General features: G+C 33.6%; 1 protein-coding gene across 1 annotated transcript in view; it reads left to right on the forward strand.

Annotated features, from left to right (window-relative positions):
- Positions 1-835: 835 nt before the first annotated feature.
- LOC143233362 (insulin gene enhancer protein ISL-1-like) overlaps positions 836-18,428 on the forward strand; it is a 145,573-nt gene continuing 127,980 nt past the window's right edge. Inside the window, exon 1 of the mRNA XM_076469541.1 lies at positions 836-1,253. The gene's annotated coding sequence lies outside the window, so the exon portion shown is untranslated. The remainder of the gene's footprint in view (positions 1,254-18,428) is intronic.

Here is an 18,428-nt window from a genome sequence, read left to right on the forward strand (position 1 = left end):
AATATATCTCATATACAACTTTCTACTGTTTCTGTGTATTCAATATATCTCATTTACAACTTTCTGGCCCGGCATGGCCAGGTGGTTAACGAACTCGACTCATAATCCGAGGGTTCCGGGTTCGAATCCCAAAGATACTCACCCTTTTATTCATGGGGGCATTATAATTTGACGGTCACTCCCACTATTCATTGGTGAAAGAGTAGCCCAAGAGTTGGCGTAGGTAGTGATGAGTAGCTGCCTTCCCTCTAACCTTACATTGTTAAATTAGGGACGGCTAGCGCAGATAACCCTTGTGTAGCTTCGCGCGAAATTAAAAAACAAACGAAACAACTTTCTAGTCTTTATGTGTATTCAATACGTCTCAGAAATGTCGGTGGTGTCTTCGAAATACACCATTTTTGAGTCGAGTTTTTCATCTAGTTGTTATTTTGTTTTTTTATTTTTGTATAACTTAACGAATCTCCATCATGACGGGAATTATAAATTTTTTTCTCATTAGCTAAATGATCAAGATATATTTTACTAAAAGTGTACTTTCTGACCACATTGGATTCACTAACTCTTTTAAGGCCTTATACCAAAATGGGCAAATAGAGTAACGACGGAAAGAAGATTCTTTCCTCTATATATCATCATATGTATATTGATAATCAAAATAATTGGGAAAATATTCAACTGCGAAGTATGTTATGTGATCTCTAGATAAGAAAAAAACGTGTCTGCAGTTGATGTATCGACGCCCTGTCTGACGATCCACTCTAAAGAAAGAAATAAGTAAATCCTGTTTAAAATAAACAGAAACCATAGCCAGCAGCGTGTTATATGTACTTTTACTCCCTACGTCTCTGTATTGCCGACTGTATGGTCTGGAAATTAGGCCTATAACCCACCCAGAGGCTTCACGTTTACGTGTTGAAGACCCTCCGGCGCCTGAAAGAGATCGAGCTTTTTCCCGGCATAGTTAGCCGCGTGCACCTCACGTGGACTGGGTAGCATCACCAACTTCTGCTGGATGGCATATTTTGACAGTCAAGGCGTTTGGATCGAAGTGATTTGTCGCCATTGTGACTGCACGGCTTGGGCACTTCCCGCATATAAAGTTACGTAGAGAAACAAACTGTGGGCTCAAAAACTACGGCCACCCTCTTGTTAACACGGTCTCGGAGTCGTCTCTACGTTCTTGTGATGCAGTTGGGAACGTCATTCAACTCAGCTAAGAAAACAAAACTGATTGTGAGGAGGATCTCGAAGTAGGTGGTCTCCATAATCTAGGTCTCATCAGTGTACTTCGAGTAAAAAAAATACCATACAACAAATTATTACGAATTAATTAACTCCTTTATAACAGTGGGTTAGGCTTTTCTTGTTCTATTTGGGTACTTTTATATTAATATTTTTTGCGTGGATCACTTTATGTAAATTGATTTAATTTTCCAATCATATTTGAATAAATAAATGTCTGTTAGTTGCTGAGCCTGTAATCTAATCTCAAGCAAAGGTCAACTATGTCTGTTTCTAGTTAGTTTTAGGTGTTTAATCAGCAGCATACGTGAAAGACGTTTATCTTTATATAAAATGTTGCTCACAAATAAATATTTTCTGGTATTTTATCAATAGTAAAGGAATTGCTTATAAGCTGATTGGTTAAAACACTGGGTCATTAATAAGATAAACTTTGTCTTTCTAAAATAATCTGCTTACGTCTAAATGTTATAGTCTAAATATATAGGAAAGACAAAAGACACAAGTGTATAGACAAAATTCTAATTAGAATAAGAATGTCCAACAGAAGGCATGTGATTATTTGGATGAGTTAAACAGTAAATAACGTCATAATAATGGGCAATAAATTTTCGACAATATTTCAAATTCTTTGTAACCTTGTGTTTATCTTGGGACTGTTAAATTTTCAAAAAATATAAGTTCAAATTCTTTGTAACCTTGTGTTTATCTTGGGACTGTTAAATTTTCAGAAAATATAAGTTCAAATTCTTTGTAACCTTGTGTTTATCTTGGGACTGTTAAATTTTCAGAAAATATAAGTTCAAATTCTTTGTAACCTTGTGTTTATCTTAGGACTGTTAAATTTTCAGAGAATATAAGTTCAAATTCTTTGTAACCTTGTGTTTATCTTGGGAGTGTTAAATTTTCAGAGAATATAAGTTCAAATTCTTTGTTACCTTGTGTTTATCTTGGGACTGTTAAATTTTCAGAAAATATAAGTTCAAATTCTTTGTAACCTTGTGTTTATCTTGGGACTGTTAAATTTTCAGAGAATATAAGTTCAAATTCTTTGTAACCTTGTGTTTATCTTGGGAGTGTTAAATTTTCAGAGAATATAAGTTCAAATTCTTTGTTACCTTGTGTTTATCTTAGGAGTGTAAATAATTAAAAGCAATTGTCCAGTAATATTTCTTCAATTTACTGATTTCTCTTGTGTTTAAATATCCTGTGAGCTCCATTATGTGATAACTCTAGAGTACATGGTACTTTTTGTTGTTATGTCGACCTTCATTATAGATAGTTACTGCCTCTAAAGTATTGGTTAATTTTACCTAAATCATGATGAGGTCGAATCATTGTTTCGATATAGCAATTGAAACTTAAGCTTTTTTTGTTTTACATAAATACATTTTATGGAAGATCTGGATAACAGAAGTTAGAGTAACAAAAACTTTTTTCCCCTTGCATAAAAAAAAATTCATGCAAGATCCCTGAAACAAAAACTTGGAGTAAATCAAACTGCACATTTTGTTAGCTTACCTAAGTTAAGTTTTATACAGAATCACCAAGATATGCTCTTATAGTAAACAAAAACAAGAAAAAGGCTTACGTTAGTTAGTTTTATAGAAGATTTCTGATATAAAAACTTCCAATAACCGAGCTTCTATGTAGGATTCCTGACATAAGACGTTACAATGTTGTTGTTTTTTCCCATAGTTTAATGAAAAAACAAAAGTTTTTCGTACCCGTTTACACTCTCGTCTCTAAGACATGTGCCCGGCAAGGGTCAATTGCAAACTTTCTTTTTGTTAACCAGAAGATGACCTAAGAAGGTCGAAACGTTGTTTTCTGCTTTATTGGTAAAAGTGTTAATACCCATATCAGCCGTCCTAAAATACAAAAAAAAAACGTTTTATGCAGTATTTCAGTTACAAGAACTTATAGTAACCTTGTTTATGACACAAGTTGTGCTGAAACCAAGACTGCAATATTTTTTCTTGATATTTTGTAAGAATCTTGGTGTTTAACGAGGTTGTTTGTTGTTAAGCTCATAGCTAAACAATGGTTCCATCTGTAATATGATCACCACACGTATCGAAACTCGACTTTCAATGTTGAGAGACTTCAGACTTATCACTGAGCCACTGGGGGATTACCCAAAAAAAGACAGTATTTTGTATGTTTGTTTTTGTATATTTGTCTTCAAAGTGTGTAAAGTATTCCAGCTGCATCTGATAAAGTCAAGTTTTCTTTGCCAAGCATTAATATTAACTAAACTTCCGATCAAAAGATCAAACCCACTTTAGATTACCTGGCGTGTCCACTGCAGGGAACCGAACCCCAATTTTAGCATCTAAGTCCATAAACGTACCTCTGCCTAGCGGGGAATTCTGGGTGAAACTAAAATCTTCTCATGAGTATAGATAATTAAGTATACTGTATTACATTATGACATAAAGATTACACTACGTTAAGTACCATCATTGTTAATGATGTTTTCGGCTATAAAACCAATAATATCTCATAAGTTACGGCCAGCTTTGGACATTTAAGTTAGTTCTAAATAACGCATATTAAACTAACAATGTAGAAATAATCTCTGTAACAAAAGCATAATTATAAAAATACTAAACCTAGATGAATTTTAAACGTTCTTGTCAGTTTTGTTAATTGAAGTAAAAGAAATAACTAACAGTTATACCTTACTTACGAAACATACGTAGGTTTATTATCATGTAATTTGTAACATGAATCGTGTTGTCTTACATTTGAAAATAAATCACCTATATCAACCAGCTGAGAAATGAACTAATCAGCACACATCAGTCTAACCAGGAAAGTGATGGAGGATTTCATGTAAAAATATTTTTGTATGGAAAGTGATTTAGTGAATGTTTAGCTCTCCAAATAAAATTAAAATCTAAACTTTATCTTCGTTACCGTTGTACTACGAAATATTATTTAACATTATAGGAACCGTATCATGTCCAATTAACTAAAGACGTACGAAGTATTACTTACAGAGACGCCGTTGACATTGCGTGTGTGTGTTAATATTTTGTATATGGTAACTTATTTAAACACTAATACTTCTTTATTTTTTCATGCATTAAATTGTTGTTGCTGTTGTTTTGAATTAATCACAAAGCTATACAATGGGCTATCTGTGCTCTGCCCACCATGGGTATCGAAACCCTGTTTTCAGCGTTGTAAGCCCGAAGACATACCGCTGAGCCACTGGGGGGGGCACACACATTAAAAACGTGAGACTGAATGAAGAATTAACGAATGACAATGTATAATGAATAACCTATTTAACGAGTGAAGAATTAACGAATGACAATGTATAATGAATAACTTATTTAACGGGTGAAGAATTAACAAATGATAATGTATAATGAATAACTTATTTTACGAGTGAAGAATTAACAAATGGCAATGTATAATGAATAACCTATTTAACGAGTGAAGAATTAACGAATGACAATGTATAATGAATAACTTATTTAACGAGTGAAGAATTAACGAATGACAATGTATAATGAATAACTTATTTAACGAGTGAAGAATTAACGAATGACAATGTATAATGAATAACTTATTTTGCAAGTGAGCCACACAAAGGCAAATGTTTATCATATTCTACTTTTTCGACAGTTTTAGAGTAGTTCTAAATACATAAGCCAATAAAGAAGCAGTAAGATTGGTAATATAGGAAATTTTCAAACATATCTTTGTCTTAAAGTACAAGTTGTTTGACAAGTTAGATTTACTTTATACTTTAAGCTGTTTAACTGAGTATAATCTTTAAACTAACTGGTAATTATTACTGTTCGATTTATTTAAACTTGGAAATCATAAATAATACACTATAACGTTAACGCCTTTTATCTACACACACACATACACGCACTGTAAACAACTTTTCATATAATTATTTATAAGTAATACACAACAATTATGTTAATTTCAGGGGCTATGTGTAATGTAATGTACTGGACAAGGAATCTGGAGGGACACTGTTCGCATTCTGTTGCGCAAAATGCGCTGCGGATGAGTTCAGATGTTGTTAGCAGTCAAATAAAAGTATTCGATTAAAATAGTCCAAAAGATAGCGATCCGTGTTCTTCCTTTTTGTCTTTCAGTTCAAAATTAAGAAGACCTATCGCAGATTTCCTTTGTACAGCATTGCGCGATTTTCCGAAATAAACAGGCAATGTTAATTTTAAATGAAAGAATGTGTGTGTGCTTGTGTTTTGTTATAGGAAAGCCACATCAAACTATCTGCTGTGTCCACCGAGGGAAATCGAACCTCTGATTTTAGCGTTGTAAATTCGTACACTTACTGCTGTCCCAGTGATGGACTAGAGGGAAAAAAAGTATGAAAATTGTATCTTTCTACCTTTGCTAATATTTTACGACAAAATTTCTGATAACAAGACCAAAAAAAAAATGTATAGCACATGAACCACAGACACATTGAACAGGAGTCAAACTACCTTATGGGTAGAGCAAAGTGTACGTTAATATGAGAAGTATTTTAGTAAGTAAGATTTACACATTGATACATCACCATTCAACTTCTATTCGCAAAACTTACATGTGGAATAAATAATTAAAAGGAAATTGGGTGTTCAACTCTATAATGCCCTAACTGTTCACAACTGGGTTTGGATACATCTATTAGTATTGAGAATCTGTATACTTATTTATGTGTGTGTGTGTGTGTGTGTGTAGAAAATGCTTTTAACTGGGATTTATTTATTTTAATTTACAGAAAAACAAATCTGGTTTAATTACTTTGAACAATAAAACTATTAATAATTATCTTACTACCATAAAAATAGCCAACTGATAAGTAATTGACACCCTCCCGCACAATAAGGGTCGGCATAGCCAGGTGGTTAAGGCGCTCGACACGTAATCTGAGGGTCGACGGTTCGAATTCCTGTCACATCAAATATGCTCTCTCGTAGAAGCGTTATAATTTTACGCCCAATCCCACTATTTGTTGATAAAAGTGCTTGTGCCCCAGAGATAGCGGTGAAAGGAGATGACAAGTTACTTTCCCTCTTGTCTGATACTGCTAAATTAGGGATGGCTAACGCAGGTAACCCTGGTGTCGCTTTGCGCAAAATACTAAAAACAAACAAACAAATCCTTCAATTAAACAAGTAGACCGTCTCCTCGACGCCATATACAAATAACCCCGACCTATAAAGAAAGTCATAAGCAAAAATAAACCACAGAATACGAACAGCCATGTCATGAACAAAAGGTCTGGGAAATGAACTGTATTTTTAGAGGGTTTTATAAATTGTTTGTTTATTTGTTTTTGGACTTCGCGCAAAGCTACTCAAGGGCTATCTGCGCTAGCCGTCCCTAATTTAGCAGTGTAAAACTAAAGGGAAGGCAACTAGTCATCACCACCCACCGCCAACTCTTTGGCTACTCGTTTATCAACGAATAGTGGGATTGACCGTCGCATTATAACGCCCCCACGGCTGGGAGGGCGAGCATGTTTGGTGCGACGGGGATTCGAACTCGCGACCCTCATATTACGAGTCGAACGCCTTACCCCACCTGGCCATGCCGGGCTGGGTTTTATAGATGTACGATGAACGAATGGGTGATCAAAATATGCGCAAACAAGGGTTAATAATACGATTTAGCCACATTGCGAAAACAGCATCTTTTACATGACATGGGTACCACAAATCAACATAACGGACCTTTTCCTGTTGTGAGGATGAGTGTGAAGAATGACCCACGATAAACAGCCATTTTTATAGCAGGATAAGTGCAAATATTCCTCATTACCTTTAAAAATTATCTTAATTCGATGGTTTGGAATGGGAAAATAAGCACTCGAAGGATATTGTAATTTGACCATAGTAAGCATCACAGATGCCATCACATTCTCCTACCTATTGGAACGTTGAAAGAGTTTACAGACTGGGTTTGTACAACCTTATCGTTAGGTTTCATTTGGTTTGTTTTGAATTTTGTGCAAACTTTTACGAGATCTATCTGCGTTAGCCATCCCTAATTTAGCAGTGTAAAACACGAGTGAATGCAGCTAGTCATTACCACCCGTCACCAACTCTTCAGCTACTCTTTTACCAACGAATAGTGGGATTAACCGTCATATTATAACGTCCACACGTCTGAAAGGGTGAGCATGTTTATCGCTAGGAGTCAGCTATAATTCTACAGGCACAGATTGCTTAATTAGTAAATATGATGTTAGGAAAACAAGTAAGTTCAAGAAATCAATTTAAGACAGTTAGAAAACCATATAACACATTCGTAAAGTGGACCTCGCTTGCAGTTTGCCCCTTAAGAAGGAAGGTCCTTCTTTTAAAAGCGCTCGAACTATTAGTTTCATATTTTTGTAGTAAATATGACGTGTAAGTCGTGCTTTTGCCTTAAACATTGTCAAAATACTAATGGTAACCTTGTACCCTTTGTTTCATGTTTACGTTCGTCATAAAGATTCATTCTTCTTGCACTGAATGCTTATCCCTATACATATCTTAGTAGATTATGTTGTCTACTGAATTAGATAAGAGAAATGATACGACATCTGATAGACAAAATATTTCTTACATTTAGGCATAAAATGTAGAAATCGTTGGACTGAAATAAATATTTTGATTCGAATCGATATATTTTCTTTCAAAATCTGTGGACCTTCTTGTTTTAACATTTCTTCATTTTCTTAGTTAATTTGTCTTTACGGAACTTGTACTAAAGTAAGTGATTTCCTATTATTTTAAGATGTCTAAGTGAGAACGTAAAGAATAATGGTTTTGAACCATATAATTTGTTAAATATTTTATTTCAAATATCTAGTAATAAGCATCGCTTAATATTACTAAAATTGAATAATTATAATAAATAATAAGTTACTTAACAAAAATTGTTTTACTAAAAATGATTTTAATTTTCAGTATTGATTACTTTAATTTCACAATGCTTGCGTCGGCGCGAACGCCGGCCCGGCATGGCCAGGTGGGTTAAGGCGTTCGACTCGTAATTTGACGGTCGCGGGCTTGAATCCCCGTTACACCAAAATGCTCGCTCCTTCAGCCGTGGCGGTGTTATAATGTGACGGTCAATCCCATTATTCGTTGGTGAAAGAGTAGCCCAGAAGTTGACGGTGGGTGGTGATGACTAGCTGCCTTCTCTCTATCCTTACACTGCTAAATTAGGGACGGCTAGCGCAGATAGCCCTCGTATAGCTTTGCGCGAAATTCAAAAACAAACAATCGGCGCGAACGACGTGAACTATGGCCATAACAAAGATAACCCTTTATCTTGCTTTATTCTTAGTAACTAATTAGCATAACATAATATGGTAATTGTCAGCTAGAAAACATAGGTATTTAAACTCATTTAAATAAGTTGTAGCCTAAACATCTTCGCAAAGACAATCCTTTATGTAGCTAATTAACATAACATTGTAATTGTTAGCTAGAAAACAAATACTCAAAATCATATAAATAAGTTGTTACCAAGATAACTTAGGAGTAGAATGCCTAGGAGCAGTTCTCTAATTTATTTTTATGAATAAAAAGTTGCAGGCGGAGAATAGCAGGATAAAGTATGAGTCTTCGAGCTTGAGTTCTACTATTAAATTTATACGTATATTTCTTTTATCCTCGAAATATGAAAGGAGGGTGAATCTGATAGCTGATGTATCCCCATTTCTTCGCAGGTTCTATTCTGGGCCATACATACTTCCTATATCGTAGTTTGTATCCTAAGTATATGAATTTTTGTGCGAGTCGTTCTACTTTCTGGCTTTGATGTTCGAAAACTTTTTACATATTGGTGTGAGAAATAAATAGTTTACTAGATGAATTACGACCAAATTCTCGCTTTAGTGGCACTAGTATTGAAAAATATGTTTGTAACTTATAGTATCAAGTAGTTGAATTTATGCGGTGCAAATGGGTTTCATTTTACATAAAATATAGAAGAAACGTCTAAATGTTACACAAGCCAGGATTATTTAGTTGCACACGAAGAGTTATCATTTATGATATTTATCAGATTGAGGTCTTTAATACTGAAAGCCACGATGAAGTGACTAGAAGAAAAATTTATGAAAGCAGAGAAGTTATGAGCATATGATGGACTTTTACCAGACACGCATGGTGACATGTGACCTGTGAAAAATGTATCAGTTTCGTAACTAATCTAATTAGAAGCAACTTTCTTTCTAAAAAAATGACTCTTGTTTATTCTGTATTCAATAACCAACTAAGGTTGAGTCTGAAAGGTTGTAGATAGTTGTTATTTAAACCAAGATTATACAAGCACTGCTGCCTAGGAACAAAAACAGAGTAAGATATATTATACAGATGAATACTTCTATATATTGGCATATTGTATAAACGTGAATGACACTGTTGACCCAATCAAAAGTTGATAACCTCTGAAATGCTGTATGAAAGTCAACACGGTCAAAGAATTCTCTTTGATTCAAACCGACGACCTTAAAGGACACTTAAATCTCATACATATAAAGATACACGCTTTACACTCTATGACCTTGATTAGTTTTCCTACATATCCGACCTGTTATGCCACCTTTTTCAACTTACTTAGTTCTCTATGAGAATGCTAAAAGTCTGTCACTGAAGCTTTTACGTGAAAACTTGTTTGAAATAACTTTTCAACATAACATTAAAAAAATTATGTTAGTGGAATAAACAATTTGAAAATAATCTGCACATAGAATACATGCATTCAAACAATATGTGTATAGAATATACGCATTAGAACCAATAAGCATGAGAATATACATGAAACAAACTAAAGGTGTTTTGACAGTTCATATAACGGAACAAACTCTTCTTTTAGGTTGCAATGTGCAGTAATCTATTCAATAATCAAGCATCAATGGCGAAGATAAATTAGTGATGTAAGTCTCTTCACGTGGACATTAAAGCTACTTACATTATTAAGAAACGAATAACCACACACCATATACATACTTTAACAAGTTATATTTAAAGAAAAATCATGAAACACATTACAACGACCTCTGCTGACATATATCTATCTTAAGAAATCTATATAAAAATATGCATATTTTAATTTCCTATAAATTATTCTCAAAAGTTAACCAAAGACTATTTATAGGAAGAAGAAATAGTCACTAACTATATTACTAGTCAAGTAATGAAGTCAAACATAAAAACTTCGCGATTTCTGAATGAGCGTATTATATAGACTTCTTCGAATCGTACTGAGTTACTGGATAACCTTAACATATTTTAATAAGAAATATGAAGAAAGAAGAAAACATTAACTGATTTACATACAAATAAACATATATAAATAAACACACACAGAGAAGTGAACATAGTCCAATTATACTTTATTAACCGTGTCTCTTTTAAACATCTAGAAAAACAGCTATACTTGAATAAATGGTCAACCGTATAAAGATGATATAAATCCCGAACATATTGTATTCTGACTTTAATATTAGAAAAGAGGAAGTAGATAAGAAAAATAAAACAGCAAACAGTTTTAGCATTCTTTAAATATCACATTGTTATTCTATACCATGTATAATACATATTAATATGGTATATTATTTTAGAATTAATCAAAAGTGAGAATCTACATGAAATAGGATTAAAACGCCCAGCAGTAAAGGAAATCCTCCGCAGTGATGCAGTATCTTAAATAATTATACCATTACATAACTTAGTCTTGTCTCCCTATCCTGAAATCCTACTTACTGTGGAAAGCAACTCACCATTAAAATTATCAACAATTATCAATAGCAGTCAACAAAGTAAAGTACGAAGGTCACACAACACCAAAACAATTCTTATATCAATAGATTTGTTCCTCAATGGATATTTGCCAAGTCCAAATAGTTTTGAATTTGTTAAGTTTCTTTGTTTATAGCAAAATAATTTGAAGTATTTATAAACAGATGAAATTTTAGCTACTAACTCGGAATTAGATAGAGTTAATTAAACTTGAAATGATTTGTACATACTGATCTACAGATTTGTCGTAAATTAACCAGTGTTAAGCTTATAACTAGAAATATATGATCAGCTATATCGGAGTTAATAAAGGGCTCTGAAACCACACGTCGACCTATCTGAGCAGCTATATCAGTGTTAATAATGGGCTCTGAAACCACACGTCTACTAATCTGATCAGCTATATCAGAGTTTATAATGGACTCTCAAACAACACGTCGACCCATCTGTAAACTAGAGGCGATGATTACAAAAGAACACTTGCAATCCTAAAAATCGTTGTCATAAAAAAATGCCAATCAGTACCGTTAATACAATGACGAACAAGTCGGTCAAGGTTCGAAAGTCAAGATTTTCGCAAAGATTCATCCACAATTCAACATCAACAATTATCTTAGAAAGATGACTGAAGAAACTGGAATCACAGGGAACCCATTTCTTTACTTATTTCTTAAATCCCATGATGCATTTGCAATCGATTTTTCGTCCTTGAGATTTACCTAAATGTAATCGTATAAGCCATTCAAGCAGTGTACTGTTGCTAGAAGTAGGGCAAGTAGGATGTTAGGTTGTATACATAGAAATATTAAATACAAGTCTCAAAACATTACTATTTCATTGTATAAGTCACTAGTTAGGCCACATTTGAGTATTGTGTTCAGTCTTGTACTACTTACTTCAGGAAAAACATTCAATTGTTGAAAATACTTCTGAAGAAGGTTACTAGAAAAGTGCCTGAAATGTCATTCAAAGAGAGGTTGAACTCTTTCAAACTGTTTTTCTTGTAAAAAGAAGAGTTAATCTTACTGACGTGTTTGAGACTAAAGAAAATTAATAGTGCTCATACGTCATTCTTTTTTTCATACTTAATAGTAAGAATAATCGAACTAGGGGACATAAATATAAATCTTGGCAGGGTAGGAGCCACCTTTAGCTACGACAGTTTTATTTTTCGAACAAGGTGATTGGTCTTTGAAATGTTCTGCCTTCGGATTTTGTGGAGGCAGTAAACATAGGTGAGTTGAAGATAAATTTTAATAAATATATGATGACGAGGGATGACTTTAAGATTTATATATGTAAAAAAATTAGTTTAATATGGAGAATGAAACAGTCGAAATGTACCAATAGTTTCCTCATTGTCCAAAAACATTATGTTATGTTACCTACGAACAGTGGAAGTCTTGTGAAAAGTTTGCCAAGGTGTTTGGTCTAAGTCTAACTCGTCGCCTTTCGCAGAAGTTCGTTTCGTATAAAAAATTGTGATATCGGATAACAGTGTGTAATCATGATTATCAAACTGTCCACAATCGGTCATGAAGTAGTTCCATTAGTTGCACGGGAGCGGAAACAATCTTATGTGTGTGTGTGTGTGTTTTAAGCTCCTAGCTGATATTATTTATTTTGTTGGGCGTTTTAGTGGCTAAAAATGTGTTTCCAAACTGGACAAAAATAACACAACAATGGACATTTATAAAACACACACATACGAATACGAAACATATGTATAGGTAAATTGAAATTGCGTGTATTATTAATTTACATTTTTATTTATATTTTTGCTGTTAAAAAACTACATTACATACATGTGTTACTACAATATTTGTTTGTTGCTTCTTAAGGAACGTACGTCGGATCTGTAAGTGAAAAAGACATACGTGGCCATATATTTAGTTTGAAGGTAAAATTTCTAATCGTTAGAAACATTTTTGTCATAAAAGTTAATAAACAGTTATGAAAAACAAATACAGTAATACTGAAGAATATAATAGATTCTACGCTTCTATGCTTAAGTGAGTGTGAAAACTAGACTGGTTTTCTTCTAAAATAATTCCCTCTCAGCACATATATCATTATAAGCAGTTTTTCTGTTACAAACTGTTACAGTAGTTTAACCTCCACGAAAGCCGTGTGTAACGTCATGTCACACTTGATTTCTCGAAATAAAAGGAGTTATAAAATCCAAAATGCATTTATCCAGGTAAAATAGTTTGCTTACTGTCTGCTTATTACGATTTTAGTAAAGATGGTCGTGAAACCTTATAAGTGTAGTGAGTGCTGGTGTAATTAGCTTAAAAGTAAAGAGGTAGTGTGAATCACCTAGCCTATAGAGTGCATAAAATATATCATGAATATAAAAACATCGATTCAATTTTAAAGTTAAATCGATCCCACAGTAAGTTTTCCTCTGTTATATCACCAACGTTTTCAATAAAAAAAAACTTCTTTAATCAACAAAGACTCTAAATTAAGAAATGAACTACTTTTCCAGTTTCGTTGTCTATACATTTCATTTCATATATTTAGTACAAAGGCTGAAAAATATTAGGTTTTACCTTTGTTATTAAGCAACATGATCCAAAAGTCATTGCTGGAACATAGTGTTAAGAAAACGCACTTGCTTTTCTATATATTACATATTTTTAATCTAACTGATATTTACCAATAAGTATCCTATGAATACGGCACAAATTAATTTCATGAATAATTTTATTTTTAATTGGCTCACAAAGGAATTTATCAAAGTTTGACTGCCTCGACTGCATTTTCTATCTCTTTATGGGTCAAACTTTATTCAGCAAAGTTTATTTCAGTTAGCTATGAAATGTGACGTTAGGATATACTTTGTGGTGGGGGTGGTTGTACTTGCTCCGTTATTTTTGATGGGCTTTACGATATATGTTAAATAATTAATTAAAAATGGACTAACTTTTAGCGGTAAACGAAACTAAGGAAATACAGATAAATTTGTTCGTTTCGTTACTTTTAGAGCAAAGTTGCATTACCCATTTGCCGTGTCCATCGCAGGAAATAAAATCTTTGATTTTTGCATGGTAGTACGTAAACATAAGACTGTCCCGCCGGAGTCTGAAAATTTTTAATTGTTTAATCGAAATTATAACGTTTAGTGTTAATATTTAATAATTATCTGTATTCTCGACGTACGTTATATAATTATGCATAGTTTAAGGACTGTTAGGTAGCAACATAGCTTTCGAAATTTAAGATGTATTGGTCCTTTGTAATTTTATTAAAGGACGGTTTTAAAGAACTTACCTGAACCGTAAAGGTAAGTTATTTCTTATCATGTTTCTGCTTTTATTTTTATCAACGAAAGTCAGTGTTATCATTCACCCTGGTGTTGTATTTTGAAAGCTGCCCCAGTCCAGTAGTAACTGCGGTTCTTCTAAGAGAGCGATGAAAGAGAGTTCAACATAAACGTCAGGTCGCGTGATATTTGAAATGTAATCTGTGTTTATTTGTTATCTGCAGCGGCTTCGGAAGATAAATAACTAAAGGGTGAAGTGGATGACGCGATGTGCAAGCGGTCAAAAGGAAGCCGTTAGCGCTTTCGTTAGAGTGGTGCCATTTCTTTAGCAGGGTCATGTGGGCATTTGCTTAACTGACGATATGTATATATTAGCCTTGATAACAATAATGGCGTTGAGAAAGAAACAATTTTACGTACAAATATATCCAGATATCATCTAAAACCAAGATACACAAGTGTCACACGTGCTGGAAAAATTTAGTTAAGTCTCGAGCCAAAATCTATTTGTGTTATTTATGGCATGTATTTACTAAAGCAGTACGTTAAAACAGTCAATACTGTAAACTGTCTTCTGGTTCATGAAGCCTAAGCATAATAAAATCAAAGTACAAGAACTAACCAAGCCAGAAATATAACGATGATAGTTTGTTTGTTTGTCTGTTTTTAAGCACAAAGCTACACACTGGTATATGTATGTTAAAATAATAAATATCTTTTTATCATTCCATTTCGTAGTGCCTGCTGAAACTTGGGTTAGACTTGTTCAGCCAAAAGTCTTAGTGTTAACATTTTTACGATTTCGTTTAAATTTGATTCAAGATTCAATCTTTTATCCGATTATTTGTATCAGTTTATCGATTTGTCTTTTGTTTAGGTTAGATTGTAGTTAGCCATTCTACTGTGTTATTTTCTTTAGTTTCATAAGTTGTTGAACTAGTGTTAACAAAGCGTTATTACCAAAATTTACTAGTTTAAAAATTAGACTGTATACTGAACGCAACCACCGTAAACTTAACTATCACAGTTTAACGTTGAAATGTAAGGTTATTTTTGGTGTCCTTTAAATGAAAATAAACTTGCCGATTGATATCAAAAATACTAATTTATTTTGTCAATTTTTGTTTATATTTTTTATAATTTTAGTACCACACTGAGTGCATAAGACATAAAGTGAATCGTTGTTCTTACCAAGTGGACCGGTGGTTAAGGCACTCGACTCGTAATCTGACCGTCGCGAGTTCGAATCCCGGTCGCACTAAACATGCTCGTCCTTTCAGCCGTGGGGGCGTTATAATGTGACGGTCAATCCCACTGTACTTTGATAAAAGAGTAGCTCAAGAGTTAGCGGTGAGTGGTGATGACTAGCTGCTCTTCCCTCTAGCCTTACACTGCAAAATTACTGACAGTTAGCGCAGATAGCCCTCGTGTAGCTTTGCGCCAAATTCAAACCAAGCCTTACCAAGTTGTGAAGATTCACCAGAAATATTCCTCACAACATACAGTAAATTAAAAGGTCATTTCCAGGGGAAAAGGCAAACATCAAGATAAATAAGAATTTAAAAGAGTATCAAGTTCGGAAAAATATAAACACAAACAAGGAACTTTTGGATACCAACTCCGTGGTCAAAAAGTCTAAAGGAAAATACCATGGGTTTTCAGAGGAGAAACATTCAGAAGATAAAGGTTGTTTCTTTAAGTAACTATATCTCTGCTGGGACAACAATAATTCTTCGTATTTACAACATTAGAGTCAGGGGTTCGATTCCCTTCGGTAGACACAGTAGATAGTCGGATATGACTTTCCAGTAAGAAAAAAGCATGCACACTGAATACCTCTTCCAGATCAGAATAAATTATAAGTATTGAAATTTCAAGTAATATTGTTCCTAATCAGTGAGTCTGAAACTGATATCTATTACGCTACCAATTCTTCCTGATCAAGCACATATAAAGTTGAAGTAGAACAGAATGTATCACAACTATATTTTAATATTATTTGCTAATTATAGGTAGTGTGGTGCTACAGAAAATAGATAACTTTTAGGGAAAGGGTATGTGACAACTTTTCCGATGTCAAATAATCTTATATGTACTCAATCAATTAATCATAAAGATGTGTTTAGGTTGAGAATTTTGAATTTCATAGATGACGTATTTCTTGAGCTTAATGTAACTAAATGAGAAAATGGAAAGAAGCTGTTAGATTATTGACGAGAAATGATTTAATAATACGAAATAAAATAGTATAATTTTGTCTTTATTTTTGTTTCAGTCAGAATGTATTAAAGTGTCTCATAAAGTTAAAAAAGTGGCCATTGGCTTATCAAACAAGAATGTCCAATGTAAAATCTGAAATAAATGTAATTTTTTTATCAATAACCTTCTTTCGTCATCGTCAGTTTTAAATAAGGGTAAACATCATAGGCAGTTTAATCATTGGAAACTAATTAACATTTCAGTACAATACATTTCGGACACATATAAAAACGTTTTACAGCACCATGTAATTTATCTAAAATAATTTTATCCTTTTAGAACCGATAATTTGTAGCAATTCAATTAATGCGGGTATAACAACGATTCCAATACAATTACATAATTCATTTATGTGAATAGTCAGTAAGAAATTGTTTAAAATAAGTTTTAAACAATGGGCGGCCCGACATGGCCAGAATGGTTAAGGCGTTCGACTCGTAATCTGAGGATCGCGGGTTCGAATCCCACTCGCACCAAACATGCTCGCCCTTTCAGCCGTAAGGGCGTTATAGTTTTCAGTCAATCCCCCTATTCGTTGGTAAAAGAGTAGCCCAAGAGTTGCCGGTGGGTGGTGATGACTAGCTGCCTTCCCTCTAGTCTTACACTGCTAAATTAGGGACGGCTAGCGCAGATAACCCTCGAGTAACTTTGCGCGATTTTCTCAACTGTATCTTAACATATTAGTCATGTATCATATTGGTCGTTTTTATCAGAAAAAGTGTAAACAATTGTATTAATCTGCTGGCCCGTCATGGCAGGTAGGTTAAAATAACTAAACATACTCGCCATTTTAGCGAGTAGTGGGGACGTTCTAATGTGACGGTTAATCCTACTATGCGTTGGAAAAAGAGTAGCCCAAGAGTTGGCATGGGTCAAGAAATAAACTAATATCTGTCACGTAATTTCAAGTATTCGAAAACGTAATTTCTGAAAATGTAATAAAAAGAAAGAGTAGTTTCGAATAAAAGTTTTATTCTTTCAAAACTAGGTATGGTAAGACTAGGTGAATAAGACTCTAGACTCACAATCTGGAGGTCACGAATTTGAATTTCCGTCCCATCAAACATACTAGCCCTTTCAGCCATAAGAACAGTATAACATGACGACGAATCCCACTATTCTTTTGTAAAAATCTATCTCAAGAGTCAGCGGTGGTACTGATAAGCAGGTGCATTTACTCTCGTCTTTCGACGCTACAAATTAAGGACGACTAAAACAGATAACTCTCATGTACCTTTGCACAAAATTCAAAATAAACCAAACCTAACTTTGAAAATAAAATAGTGAATTTTTTATGTAATTAATCGGTTTGTAATTCAGCAGGAAGAATAAATGACAAAGGCAAGGAAGAGAATCTCACACGTATACTTCAGAACGAAACAAAATTAACGCAATAACTAAAAAAGAAGAGAAAATTAAAGAATTATCTCAGAGTGAAGTTCTAATGAAATATTCCAAAGGCTTGAAATTAATTATATATTAACGCTTTCTCGTAAAAATATTCATGATGGATAATTCCTATATCATACTACCTTGTACAAATCTTATATTACCTCTTGCAATTAGCAGTATTCCATAATTTATAAATTACATACGTCGGTAGTTGTTCAAAATTTAATATAAAAGTTTTCGAGAGAGAAAATTCCCAACTCATATTAAGTTATAAAAATATTGTATCACCGCTCTAAAAATTTACAGCTCCGCTCTAGAGGAGCTGACACAGATAATGGGCCAAGCAGGTATAAGACCTATGGAACAATGGTTGTACCATGTAACCTTAATCTAAAGTAAATGTTTATTACAAATTTAGATTCTTGTACATCCAGTTTACTAGACTAAACATACGACATGCAGAACGTCTACACGTACGTTTAGAA

The sequence above is a fragment of the Tachypleus tridentatus genome, chromosome 12 (genome assembly GCF_004210375.1).
Source record: "Tachypleus tridentatus isolate NWPU-2018 chromosome 12, ASM421037v1, whole genome shotgun sequence".
Classification (NCBI taxonomy): Eukaryota; Metazoa; Arthropoda; class Merostomata; order Xiphosura; family Limulidae; genus Tachypleus; species Tachypleus tridentatus.